Source organism: Amblyomma mixtum, chromosome 7 (assembly GCF_055824585.1).
Source record: "Amblyomma mixtum isolate Tamu chromosome 7, ASM5582458v1, whole genome shotgun sequence".
NCBI classification, from domain to species: Eukaryota; Metazoa; Arthropoda; class Arachnida; order Ixodida; family Ixodidae; genus Amblyomma; species Amblyomma mixtum.
Genome location: NC_143018.1, coordinates 27,175,354 through 27,190,022, shown reverse-complemented (window position 1 = coordinate 27,190,022; position 14,669 = coordinate 27,175,354).

Here is a 14,669-nt window from a genome sequence, read left to right as displayed (position 1 = left end):
AATAATGATGTTCTTGAAGTTGCAGAATTCTTTAGTTAAATCTCTGATATGGTGTCTGCCGTAGATTGCATGCACAGCTCCATAATTTCATAGAAAACTACTTATTACGCAGTCACCGCTATCACTCATAGGACACCCTTCATGACTGGCTATGTGTGCTTAAGGTCACGGTATGCATTCGAAGATGGGTGTAAGCTTTGGATGTGTTATAGTTGTGCTGTCCTATAGTGCTTAAGTGCCGCCATTGCTGCCTTTGGGTGCTTGACTAATGTTTTGGACTCTTGTAATTTGCGAAGTCAAGCGTAGCAGGGGCGGCAGAAAGTTAGGTGGGCGGATGAGATTAAGAAGTTTGCGGGGATACGGTGGCCGCAACTGTCAAACGACAGGGTTAATTGGAGATACATGGGAGAGGCCTTTGCCCTGCAGTGGGGCGTATTCGGGCTGATGATGATGATGGTGATGAATTTGCGAGTTTGGTCTTACAGGGTTATCTCAGCGAAAATCGCAAATATATTGTATACATGCTTAAGTAATCTTAGGAAAGGATTCTCCGAGCGCTTATTTGTGACGTGTAAGGAAAACCTAGAAAAAATAACATCAAGAACACTCCATTAACACACTGCATTTCTGAGTCACTATCTTTCAATGCCATTTCGCCACAACAATGCGCCTAGTCTACACAGCAATGTAACGACACTTATTAGAAACAGTGTGAAGAAGAAGATGGACCCCTTCGCTGGACGCCGATAAAGAAGAAGCGGTTGTTGGAGAGGTGGAAACACTGGAGCATTTCCTACTCTATTGCCGGAGGTTTGCACTTCAGAGAAGGACGTATCTCGAAATTCCAATTTCTCGAATGGGACTCACTTTGTCGGTTCCGCTTCTTCTGTTCTTCGGTGCTAGCGCCAGAGGTTTTGCATTGCATCAAGTTTGCGATTTCCTCCACAATTACATAATTGCTACCGGCAGGTTCCCTTGCTAGTGGTACCCAAAATGTCCGCATTGCAAAATCCTTCAGAATTTTTTCTGGTATTCAGTTCTCTAATCTTTATGCCGGTTTTTTTTTTCATTCATTTCTTCCCGTAATTTCTTTTTATCCATAATTCCATCTTTAATTCCTCGCAATACGTACCCAAAGTTAATCATTAGCTTGGCCCCAAAAGGTAATCCATTAGCTTGGTACCAATTTGCCTTCTTTGGGCTCTCCTCACTGAACCCTGGCCAATCCCCCGTCGTGGGTATGTGCCATACCACCAAGGCAACAACAACAACAACAACAACAACAATCGCGCAGATCGTGTTGGTCTCGGTCGCCCCGCTCCATCGCCGTTCTCGACGCCGTCCCCGAAGTCCTTCTTCTACATTTGGTGGAGGTGCTGCCTGGTCTTCTTGCCTCACGTATGCCAAGACGAGTTCGTATGGCTGAAGACGAACACCCCCCAGTCGCCCCGATCACCCAGCCGGTTGTCTGCTCTGGCTCCTTACGCCAGCGCGACCCTGCGCTCTTTAGCGGCACCGACGACACAGACTGCGACGACTGGCTCGCTTCATACGAGCGAGTGAGTTCCTACAATAAGGGGGACGACGTCACTAAGTTAACGAATGTCATCTTTTATTTGACCGGAGTTGCCAACTTGTGGTATCGAAACCACGAAGCCGATATCAGGACGTGGGATACATTCAAGGCTAACCTTACCACCGTGTTTGGTCGTCCTGCTGTACGCAAGCTCCGCGCCGAACAACGCCTGCACGATCGATCACAGCGGCTCGGCGAAACATTCACAAGTTACATTGAAGATGTGGTTGGTCCATCTTCTTCTTCACAACAGTGACAGTTTCACATCGATTGCTAACACAAAAGTACGCAGTTAAAAGAGCATGTGTCCACGCTAATGAGCACATCCAGAGGTATATATCGAAAACACTCCGCGACGAAGGTTGTTAGAGGACTCACTTTGGCAAGCAAGACATCTCCGGGGAAAACTCCGCCGCATGACTTGGCTCTCCGCTTCGAAAAACACAGAGGCGTCGCGTCAAAAAAAGACGAGGCCACGTTTCATTTTTTGTTAATTCACTTTCGTTGTTTTTGTCCGTCTTGCAGGTGGCACACACCACCTCGCGTGGTCCTATAGCGCTTCTCGTCGTCAACAGGTCCGGCCAGCGCCAGCAAAATCAGCTGGCAAGGCATGAGGAAAACTACAAACAAAACACGAAAGTGCGAAGAGAGAAGAGAAAAAAAGCTCAATTAGGGAAAATGATGTAACGGGGAGTGAACGGTCGTGGGGGTATCCAACGAGCGTCTATAATGAATGCCGCCCCAGCGTCAAGCGTGGCGTGGGGTTTTAACGAATCGTCGACAGCACCGCACGGTTTGCATGCATCGAGCGAATCTTCGCGGACAGGCTTAAAGTAAGCAAGTAAGCAAGCAAAAAAAAAAGGAGGAACTTGAGCAACGGGCATGTGGGATCGAGAAGAAATGAAAGCCAAAAGAACACGGTTTTCCCATACGCCAGACAGATGTCGCGGTATACAGGAAGGACGGAGGTAGCCCAGTTAAAACCAAAACAAATCAAAGCAAACCACCTTTTTCAGTATAGTGTAAGCATTTATTTTTGGTTTCTTTAATTCTGGCTTACAACCGCAGCGGTGGCCTTGTGGTCTGAGCATTCGCCTCGCATGCGGGAAGTGCTGGGTTCGATCCCCATTGCCGCCGGGTACCCACCGGTGATGCAGTGAATATAAAGCTTGCTCCTGCATGGTTTGGTGCTCGGCTTAATCAGGGTGAAATGCACGGGAAACGGGTCTTTGACCCCACCTTGAGTAGAAGAAAATACCTTGTGCCACGGCGCTCTTTGGTCACAGATGCACTTGCGCTATAAAAATCCATCATCATCATCATCAATTCTGGCTTACAGAATAAAACAGTAGCTCAGCTGCTAAAGATCCCACTCCGAGAGCATTCCCGAAACGAAATTTGTTCTCTCTCTTGAAGCCGCAATGGCCCGTATTTAACGTGTATCGACATAAAATGGCTGTTTCGCTTTTAAAACGGCAATTTGGAGTAAATAATCTTTATTTCGACTGAATGGTCAATGGGAAGTTTCAAGGAAAAATTTGCATCAAGTTTCGCCACAGAAAGTCCAGCGGAGATTTCCAGCGGCGAGTTAAGGAGCGAAATGCCTTGAAAAACATGCACGCAGCTGCCGTTAGAACGCCATCCCGTTGCCGGAGCTGCCAGCAGATCTCGCGACCAGCGCGCGTTAGCCGAAGGCCGCGCCCCTGGCGTGACGTCACTCGGGTGACGTTTCCGCGCCGTGTCGTCAGCCCCGCTCGCTGGTCGTCGCTACGGCGCCGCTGGCGCCGGGGTTTTCTCTTGGCTCGAGCGCGTTGCCGCGTATGTTGCGTAGGCTTTCCCGCCACACGGCTGCGCTGCGCTCGCTCGAGAGTTTTGGCGCGCTCGCGAGCGCGCGCGTGCGCGCCAACGGAAAATTGCGGCAGCTGTCGCAGCTGGAAAAAGCGCGCGCAATCGCCCCGCCGCTTGCAGGCTGCCTCGTGGTTTTCTTTTACGAAAGACGGGGCGCGCACGCCGCCTCGCTGGGGAGCAGCACGTGGTCTGCGACGGCTGCGCGGTTCTCTCTCGCGCCAATACGGGCTTCCTTCCACGCCTGCCTACCCCTGGGCCTAGGAATGGCGAGCCTCTCGGGAAGGGTGGGGGCAAATTTGTCAACGACTTGCTCCACCGACTAATTATAGCGCGTGCGCGGCGAGTTTTTCAGGTGCGTTTCGGTAAAGCTGACGAGGCTGTATATGGCGAGAACTCGGAGTTCACGTTCAGCCGTGTCACCCAGAAATCATTAGGACGTGATCCAGCACTTCCTAAAACATCAACAACCTTGCTCAAATGCCAGTATTAAGAAAGTAGGGGCTGTGAGCAAGGCTGGAACCAAGAACAGGCTCTGACATGCTCTCATGTCGGTTCCGTGAGAAGGACAAGAATTTATTTTTCATTCATTCGAAGTATACGCTCATTGCCAGAGGGCATTAAAGAAGGCACTAGTACACAATACGCAAAAATTGTCCAATGAATCGTGAAAAGTGATAAGAATAAAAACAAGGGAATTTATTCAGAGAAGCACATTCGTGCACCTGCGTTTGACTATTTATTACAAGCGGAATTGTAAAGTGCGAAATGTTTCGTTTTTCCGTCTGATCTAGCTCGTTCAAGCGCTCTTACTTTCGCCAAGTTAGGAATTGCCTTACCACTCCTCCCAGAGCGTCCTTATCGCGTGAGCAGAGTCATAAGCAATGACACTCAGCGCCTTGGCATTCAGAGGCGCGACTTGCCTAGCTGGTTCAACCTTAGCAATTTCTCCGGCGCTTTCCGGCGTGTGATAAACTTGTTCGTCGAGAAGCGACGCAGCGTATCACACACTGGACTGGGTGCAATCAAGGCGCTGATTCTCCTGACCCCTCTCTGACGGTGCGTCTCGTCTTATATGGTGCGTGGCGGTGTGGGTGACGATGTTCGTAATCACACTTTAACAGAGTCTGCACCCGTATGAAGGCCTCTGCCGATGCTTATTTTTTAATTATCTTGCCCTTGAAGCGCTATCCTGGCATAACGGGTATGGTATGGTGCAGTATTGTATGATTTGGCATGGTACGGCATAGTGTGGCAGGGTGTGTTATGATTAGTACCCTATGGTATGCTGCGATATGATATGATATGACATAATATGATATAGTGCGGTGTGGTGCTGGATATGGCATGGTACGGCATGGTGTAGTATTGTATAATTTGGCATGGTTTAGTATGGTGCGGTGATATTGGTATAGCGTGGCGCTATGTGGTATGGTATGGTATGGTATGGTATGGTATGGTATGGTATGGTATGGTATGGTATGGTATGGTATGGTATGGTATGGTATGGTATGGTATGGTACGGTACGGTATGGTATGGTATGTGGTCTGTAAGGTGCGCATGGGCTATGAGAGGCACTATGGCGGAGAGCTCGGAATTAGATCACGTTAGGTTCTTTACCGAGCCTGACATCACACGGCACACGGGAATTTTTCTACTTGCAAATCGAAAATTGGTTTTTGAGGAAAGGAAATGGCGCAGTAATTGTCTCACATCTCGGTGGACACCCGAACCGCGCCGTAAGGGAAGGGTGGCGGTGGTGAAAACTTTTAATTGCTGAAATAGAGTTTGGGAGCCACAGAGTGGCCCCGCTACATGGTCGGCGTCCCTAGTCCGGGACACCGCATGACAATGCCCCGTCTCTCGCCCGTTTCACCAGAGCCCTTTGGGACTCAAGCGAGAAGCATTTGAGGAGGGCAGTCTCCCATGCCTCTCTGGAAGGGGTAGGGGAAGGGGGGAGGTGGGGATTTTGAGTACATGCCCACGCCATGTGGAAGATATCACAGGTCTCCCCACAATGCGGTCATCGCCCATCCGTGTTAGGATCTTAAGATTGCAGGACAGAGTAGAGTACCTGTCTGCAGGCGCCTTAAAGTTCGCTCCTCCGTCTTACTCAGCCCCTTTGCAGGGGCCGGGAAAAGGCGGTGGTTGTCGCTATAATGCGTTATTATTTCCCTGAATCGCAGCAGCGGCTGGTTAGTCTCCGAGCCAGAAGAGCTGGGATGAGGAGCCCGGTGAATAAGCGCTCGGGCAGCCGCGTCAGCGGCCTCATTACCTCGTAAGCCCTGATGGCCAGTAGCCCAAATGATTCTCTTCGGTGTTGGATCAGTGGCAGTCCGTCTTAGAATGCAAGCAGCTAAGAGGGAGATCTCCCCTGCCAAGTAATGATCACATGCTTTTCGGGAGTCCGTAATGATGATTCTCGAATTGGCGTGGGCGGCAGCAAGCGCTATCGCTACTTCCTCGGCTCGCATTGAATTCGGGGCTCGAAAAGAGAGTCCATCAACGTGCATTTCCTGGTGAACGACAGCGGCCGTGTAAAATCCCGTGGGCGATGGCCCTGCTACGTCTACATAATATACACCGGGTCGGGAGCCATGTTGTCTCTCAAGAGCCCGAGTCCGCGCTTGTCGTCTGTTTTCGTGCATGTCGGTGTCCATGTTACGGGGGAGCTGGGAGGCCCAGAGCATATGGCGCCACAGTACTGGGATACGCTCCGCCTCCTCGGGAAGGGAGGAAGGCGGGATTGAAAGACTATCGAAATACGGCCGTCACGGGCGGGAGCGAACCCGGGACCTTAGGACTATCCGAACGTTAAAGCTGCTCAGCTGCCGTTATGTCTTCTTGCCTAACTAACGAAACCTTGACGCGACATTTGATTCTGCGCCATTACCGCATAAGACCTCTTGTCCCGCACTGGCGAAGTCCAAAGACACAAAAGACATCCTAGCCCGGTGTTTGCTCACGCAAGACACATGGGCATACATAAAGCATTGTTTGCACCGTGGACATCAATTTCGATTTTTCCCGTTTTTAAACGTTATACAGTAATGCAAATGCGTGGTTCCTGTTCAGAGACTGCTGCATCCAAGCTCCATATCCGCTCATGCTCACCACAATATTACTGTAATAATTAATTAATTGATTGATTGGCTGATTTTGTTTTAAGTGTGAAAGCGCGCCAGTGAACAATCCAGGCCGTAGTGGAAAACTGCGGACTGATTACGATCAACACGTAGCTCTTCATAGCGCACGCCGAAACCTCACTTGTTTTGCATTTCACCGCCATCGGAATGTCGCCGCCGAAGTACGGTTCGAACCAGCGACCTTGTGATCAGGAGCCGAATTCCATAATCACTGAGTCAGTACAGTGGGCACTTAAGTGTCAGCGACTGCGCGTGGCACACTTTTGCTGAAGAGAACAACCCAGGCTCTATGCTGGCTGCTACGCAGATGACTAGAAACAAAACAAGGAAGTAAAAAATTTAAAAAAAAATGGCAGGAAGAGGAGCAATGAAATAGACAGCATTAAATACACAAAAACAGAGCGCCAGTTCAGAGGTATTTCGTGACTATTAAAAAAAAGTTTGCCCGCGTTCGACGCCAGTCCTGGAGCCGGCCAGATTCGAGGGCGCACAAAAACGCAGTAGAGTTGGTTGATTGATTAATCAATCAATCATCGGTGGCGACAGCCACACCTGCCAAGCAAGAGTGCCCGCAAGTATTTATCAACTACGATGGAGTAAAAAAAAGGCGGGGAGGGGGGGGATATTGCTTAATGCACGTGTCCAATCAACTCGCCCCGTGCAGGCGGAAGGCCGAACGAAATATCCCTCGACATGATTCACCGCTCACTTCCCTGTGTATCCTATAACTGGCTACAGGCAGAACCACTCCGCCTTGCCACACCTGCGTAGCGGCGCGGTATTACTGCAAGCGCCAGGGGTTCGCGGTGTTGCTGTTACGCCAGTGCATGAATCCCCTGGCTACCTTCTCTATATACTATGCGGCGGCAGTACGCTTCCTTTTTCCTCGCCCGGAATTAGTAGGCACGCCGCGATCGCCGCCCGTTCTTAGTACCTCCGCACGTGACACGGGTTTCACCCTGCCGCAGCTGCGATGGCTGCCACGGCGGACGCATTCCGAACAGCTCTCCGAATACGGCGTTCGCGCATATGCTTTTGGAAAAGAACTTACAGCGTGAGTCAACATTAAATGGAACTTAGTAGAGCAGAACGTTGGGCTTGTTGGTGTAGCGACATATTGAAGAAAACTTTGCTCAGATTAACACAAGACGGAGAGAGACAAACACGCACACGCACGAGCGCAGCCATGGACGGTTACTTCCCAGTGTGCGAGCGATAAGCGCACTTTCGTAACCAGCCTAGTACTTTACAGAACTGAAAATTTTGTACTACTCTTGTTGTCTTCTTTATCATCAGGGGATTTTATGCTGAGGGTAACAGTGTGGTATATTCTGCTTTCTCACTGTATATCGCATATCATGGCCTCATTCGCTGCTTCTTTTTGTCGAGGTTGTGGTTTAGTGCCACCAAACCACAACGTCTGCTGCTGCCGCTGTGACGATTTTTGTTGCAAAAGCAGCACTGCACTAGTCGCCGAGCCATTTCGCGGAGCTAAGGAAAGGCCATACTGCGCATGCTCGAGGAGAAGTGACGTCACAGGGCGCACAGCTGGCGCGCCGCCGCCGTCGCTGCGCGGGTGACTCAGAGGTGCCGCCGCCGCGCTCGCCATTTGCGCATGCGCAGTAGCGGCACATAGCTAGCGTGCCGGGGCCGCCGCCGCTGCCGCGCGCTCTCCATCGCCTCTCTCTCTCCTCGTTGCTTTCGCAATCCTCCAGGTTTAACCAGAGCTAAACCACTGCCAATTTTAATTGGCGTACGGTAAGCCTGGCCTAGCAGCCGCCGTAGCTAAGGTGTTTGCTCTGCCCGAATAGGGCGAAATACCCATTTGTCTCTCATCATCAGCCTGACTACGCCCACTGCTGGGCTAATGCCTCTGCCATGCATCTCCAATTAACCCTGTCTTTTGTCAACAGCGCCCACAGTGTCCCCGCAAACTTTCTAATCTCATCCGCCCACCTAACTTTCTCCCGCCCCCTGCTACGCTCTACTATAGTGCTACTATCACGTAATCGTGTTTCTTTTTTGTAAGTAGCTTTCATCAACACAAAATGCAGCTTTAGTGCCTTTTTCACTGGGATGCAGGTGGAGAAGTAAATTTGGACTGTGAGCCCTAACTAAGTGTTCCCTTTGATATTAGACATTTGTAGTACCGGAGATTTAAACGCGTACTGGCTTTATCGGACGTCGGCTGCGCACACGCAGTGGCCCCGCCGGTGGGAACCGAACCCAAGACCTCTGTGCAGGGAGTGCTGTCGTACGACGTAAGCACTAGTGTCCGTCCCTCCTTCTGCATTTTTGTCAGGATCTTGACTTACACATGCGCAAGTGTCGCCTCCAGATGGCGGGTAATAGCGCTATGGGCTTCCTTTACAGAGCCCTCGGACCAGAGACCTTTGTCCCCGACTGTACACAAAGATCGTGTTGTGGAAAGCGTTCGATTAGGTCAATATATATGCGGCTTGCATTACCTCTTCCACTCTGCTCTCCCAAATTCCCCTCCCTACGCATAGTAGCATGCCAGCGATTTTTAAACGCCGGCTAAATTCTCTGCTCTTCATTAAAGAGTCTCTCTCTCTCTCTCTCTCTCTCTCTCTCTCTCGGCTTGCATTCATGGTCGCTGCAATGCGAGTGAGTTGGCGTCGCCGTCGATTCATTATGCGCGCTCTTATAAAGATTATCGGCAGAATCGTTTCGTGAAACACCTGGCGGAGGTGACTGCTTGCATACCTTTCCAACGACACCCCCCCCGGGGATCTGGGGATGGCTCGTACGTGTCTCTGCAGTTGGCCTTGCAACTGTGGGGCAGTGACGACCGCATTCGTTGAAAGAAGGAAAGAAGGAAGAAAGAATGAAACGAGATATAAACAATAAGAAAGAAATGAAGGAACAGAGAAATAGAGTAATGAAGTAATGAAGCAAGGAAGAATGCAAGATAGGAAGGCAGCCAGGAAGCTACCCGTATAAAAATGGTCTATAGACCGTCTACAGACTTTTTGTAGACACTATTGCCTTCCTGTAGATATTCATTTTCGTCTATAGACAAAAGTCGACTAAAAGTGTGCGTCCATTAATATATAGATTGTCGATAGCTTTTGTATTTCCTACAGACTGTTCTCTAGGATTTGTCGACAGAGAGTCTACACAATCGGATTTATATAAACTGAAATAGTTTAAATGAAGCCGCATGGCCATGGCACGGGCTGCTTATTGCGACATGTGTACTCGATAGGTAATGCTGTAATAGGAGAGAGAAAAAAAAGCCACTGGTGAAAGACTAGAGAAATTACAAACAACGCACTGGAAAGTAGCATGAGCGATAAAATGCCGGTAAGGTTGACACTCTAGTATCCGGAATTGGACAAAGGGAGGTGAAGGTGCCTCGCTACACTGTTAGCAAAAAAACACCCAAAAGGGTGTAAATGGCTTGTCCTCTAACGCACACCCAAAAGGAGGTTTTTTTTACTTCCTATGTAGGGTGTTTTTTTATTTACACCCTTATATAAGGGAGTTATTTTGGAGTATAAAGAGAGTTATTTTGGAGTGAAAAGGGAGCAAATTTTTTACTACCCACAGAAATGGAGCCCGAAAATAGCGTCATGTTTATTTATCCACATTCAGGCTCACTCTTGCAGCAGTAACAGCGGCGGAAACGGGCAGTAGCTCTGCGGGCCGCCGGTAACCCAACTTGGGAAACTGCGCTGCCCTATACCCCGCGTCACGCATTCTTTCCGCCGTCTGCTAGCCCAGCGGCGGCGTACGCGGCAGGAGTCGTCTGCTTGTCGTCTCCTTTTGCTGTACGAGCTCGTTTCGTTGGCCATGTTCGTAGATAAAGGGATGTAACCTTATAATCAGTAGTTCAAAACTGAAAAGGAGACGCTGGGTAGTTTTCACGGTCATGCACCACGCTATATTTGACCCAGAACCAGAGCAGAAAAGATGAAAATACACCTGATGGTAGTTTGGAATGGCAGTGCTTGCTTTCATATTCGCGTCATTAAGGCTTGGATTTTAAACATGGCTGAGGAAAAATGTGGCCTCATGAGCTCAATCAAGAGCTCAGTGTTGACACTATGTTCTATCACAGTTCCATGTTCATGCAACACATTACGAGGACCACACTGAAAAAAGCCTGTGAGAATTAGGCCTAAGCGGGGGCAGTAACGGGGTGGCGACACAAACCAAGGAAAGTTAGGTATGGTTAGAGCACTGGAGGCTTCACAGGAGCAATTCAATTATGTACCGTACTGTAGCGGAAAACGGCGACAAGCCGATATCTTTTACCGCGGCAGGCGCCCTTGAAGGAGCAGAAGTCAGCAGAGATCCGGCGACGATGGTAACCAAGCGGTCTTCACTCACCGCCGTTATCAGACGACTGACCAGAAGCAGACGAGACGCTAGGTGGCGGGGCGGATTGCGCAAATTGGTGTTTTTTTACTCCATTTCGGCACTGGTGGAGTATTTGGCACAATTAACTCCCTTTCTAGACTGGAGTAAATTCTGGTAAATCCTCATTTTTACTCCCTTATTTCCTCATGGGAGTAAAATGGAGGACAGTCCACCTTTTTACTCCCCACTCATGGAGTAAATGTTTTCACAAATGGAGTAAAAAGGGTGGCCGCCACCCTTTTTACTCCCTTTTGGGTATATTTTTGTTTACAGTGTATGAATAAACCGAACAGGGGGCTAACTCTCACCACAACCAAATAAAGTATACGGAACTTTATGCCGTATTAAATTAAACCATAACCTTTATGATTATTTTCGTTCTAATCGCATATGAAATCGCAAAAAAAAGTAAAGAGGCAGGTCTTTCGGTGGTAACCAAACCCGCAACCTCTGCACTGGGAGTGATGTTCTCCGACGTATGCATCAATGGTTGTCCTTCCACCTTCGCGAGGATGTGCAAGTAAGTATACGTCAACGCCGCCTTCTAAAGTGGTAACCAGTGCTTTTTTTGGCCATAGCGGCATATACGCAAAGTTCTAGTCCACCTGTACGGCCGTGGCGAGCATATTTTCTGCACATCAATCGGGATGTGCAGCACGAGTAATGTGCAAAGCGCGCATGGCACAGCGCGGAGCGTGCTTGCGTGAAGGGCTAACACTTTCATCAGAACTCGTAATCTTGAGCGAGTGCCGTGCTTAGTCTCCTTGAATCCACATCTATCGCTCTCAGCTGGAAAGACTATACGGTAGGCGGATAATCAGTAAACACCACCTGTCGAATTCACACCTGCTTTCAATGCGTTCCACAGCTCGGAGGTGCGCGGGAAGACTATAAAGGGTTATGGCGAGCTAGAGGTATATACACTGCTTACGCAATGCTGCGAATAAAATAAGAAAGAAAAAATTCGTTCAGGTGAACACCTGCTGCTTTTTCCGTGCTCTTTTTTTTTTGTGATTGTGTTTCCTACTTCCTCAACATTTTCCCTTTTTGTTGTTTTGTTCTTTTGGTTCGCATCCAGATCAGGGCGAAACCAACGAGAAACTAAAGGCAGAATACGTGCCTAGCATGGGAGTCGGTTCGCATGTGGTACGTGTACGTAGTACGTGCCAGCCATGAGCAAACATACAAGATTTTTTAGCGCTGCTGCTTCGGCAGTGGCTGTTCCGTCAGCAGCCACGCGCTCTTAAGATGCGTGTCGGCATTACCCGGAAGTCCTTGCGAAAGACACGCATCCTGTATCTGGCCCGTGTACTACAGCGGTCGGCCCTGGCCGGCCCCCGAGGGAGTGACCGGGGAAAGTTGCGCCGCGACAATGTCGAGCTCTGAATACATATCGTCCGGCAGGCGGCCATAGCGCGGCACTGGCGAAGGCATGCGAGCTCTAGCTGGTTCGGCCGCAGTAGTTAGTTATACCTGTTACGAAGCGGTTTACAGCTAGTGGGCGGGCCCTTCTTTGAGTTTTTTTGTTTCCTCGCTGCTCCTTACGGACGCGATAAACATTGAAGGGAACACTTGGTTCGTGTTCAAGAGGCGAACTAGTTTCTGATTGAAGAATAAAGTCGGCTAGTTGGCACTTTTGATTCACTGACTGCGGCATATTACTAGCGCTAAAAAGCACACAAATGAAAGCGAGCAGGAACACACAGGACAGACGATAGACTTCAACTTAGAGTAGATGTCTATCGTCTGTCCTGTGTGTTTCTGCTCTCTGTCCTTTGTGTGCTTTTTAGCGCTAGTAATATGTCGCAGTCAGTAACTGATTTCTGCTTCCAGATTGCACTTGAAACCCGTTAAAACAGTACCGGCACAGTGTTTTCGCAGTGTGCTTTTAAAATCCTCATTGGGAAGATATGTCGTCTGTAATAAAATTCACCCATACAAAATCCTCATCGGGAAGATGTGTCGTCTGTCATAAAATTCACCCATTCAGAATCCTCATTGGGAAGATGTGTCATCTGTCCTAAAATTCACCCATTTAAAATCCTCATTTGGAAGATGTCTCGTGGCATAAAATCCACCCATTTGCAGGAGTTCCAGAAGTCACGTCACTAGAACCGGTAGTTTACATTAGCTGGTGGAAAACGACGTCATCAGACCGGAAGTGACGCCAATTCCGGTAGAGGCCTCGACAACTGCTAACACTATCGCATTGCCAACAGGTAATGTAACTACGTTACGGTGTCCTTGTGAATTTCTGATTTGGATTATGGTTTGTGAGGGTTTTAACATCCAAAGCGAGTCAGGCTATGAGGGACGCCGTAGTGAAGGGCTCCGGAAATTGAGACCACCTTGGGTTCTTTAACGTGCACTGACATCGCACAGTACACGGGCCTCCAGATTTTCGCCTCCATCGAAATTCGACTGCCACGGACGGGATCGAACTCTAGTCTTTCGGGTCAGCAGGCGGGCGCCATAACCACTGAGCCACCGCGGTGGCCTGTGAATTTCTGTTTCGGTTTTGCTTATAGCGATGCCGCATCACAAGTGGCATAACTGGAGATGATGCACCTCAGTGAGCATAAAATGATATATTGCAGCAGCTGTTTTTAACCTTTTGAGGTTTTGTTTCGCTTTCCGCAGATTGAAATGTCACATGAAGGTGTATGCCCGAAAGTCACGTGCGCTCCATAGCAGACGACGTAGCAGCAAATGCGTCGTTGCTGTGGGCATTAATGGTGGCGCATCAGCCCTGCGTCCTTCTGTATATCATGACAAGCGGAAACTGAAGTGCAAAGTTAGGCGGAAAAGCGGGCTATATAATAATATTTTTAAGGATGGCATTTCTATCTTCTCTAGTTTTGTCGCTCCTGAGGTCCTGCGTATATATCGCTTAGGGAGAAGGTGTCACATTGCAGGAAGCCGAATGCACAAAGGCGTTATCACTTGATAACGGCTTCGTATTGGACGGTTGGACACCTGACAATAGTTACGCAAATGTCTTCCGAATTTCTATAGTACTGACTCCCGAAGAGCGTTGTCGAATCCCAAAGAGTTCTCACGTGCGAACCTATTTCCTTGTTTTGCAGGCTACATTTCAAACAACTAGAACTAGGCACAGCCGTTGGTAACTGACTTCTATTTACTATAACTATTATTGTGGCGACTTGGAGGCTACGTGTTCCGAGACCGAGTGGCGTGTTAGCATAAAATAAAATGGGATCGCTGTGTTACCGCTGCCTCTTCCGCAAACCATGACGCGCACACGTGCCGCACATACTGAAACAAGCAATAAAGAAAAATATAAAAACCACTTGTTAAAGTGTGGGCGTCATCCTGGAAAGCAAGCTGTCACGTGAAGTGCGCCTATTTCAGAACAAGCCAGTTATACCGTTATTCGCTCGTGGGACTGAAATGATAGAATACGTTTTTGCTTGTTATTCCATTTCATTTATTGCGTTGCATCCGCCGGTACTCGCCTATGGGGCAGAAACATGTAGGCTAAGCAAAGGGTTGAACTTAAATTGACGACAACGCAGCCAGCTGTGGAAAGGAAAATGATAGGTGTAACGTTAAGAGACAGGAAGATAGCAGAGTAGGTTAGGGAACAAATGTGGGTTAATGGCATTCTAGTCGAAATCAAGACGAAGAAATTGGCTTGGGTAGGGCATGCAAGGCAAAGACAAGATAATCGATAGCTGATTAAGGTAAGGGATGT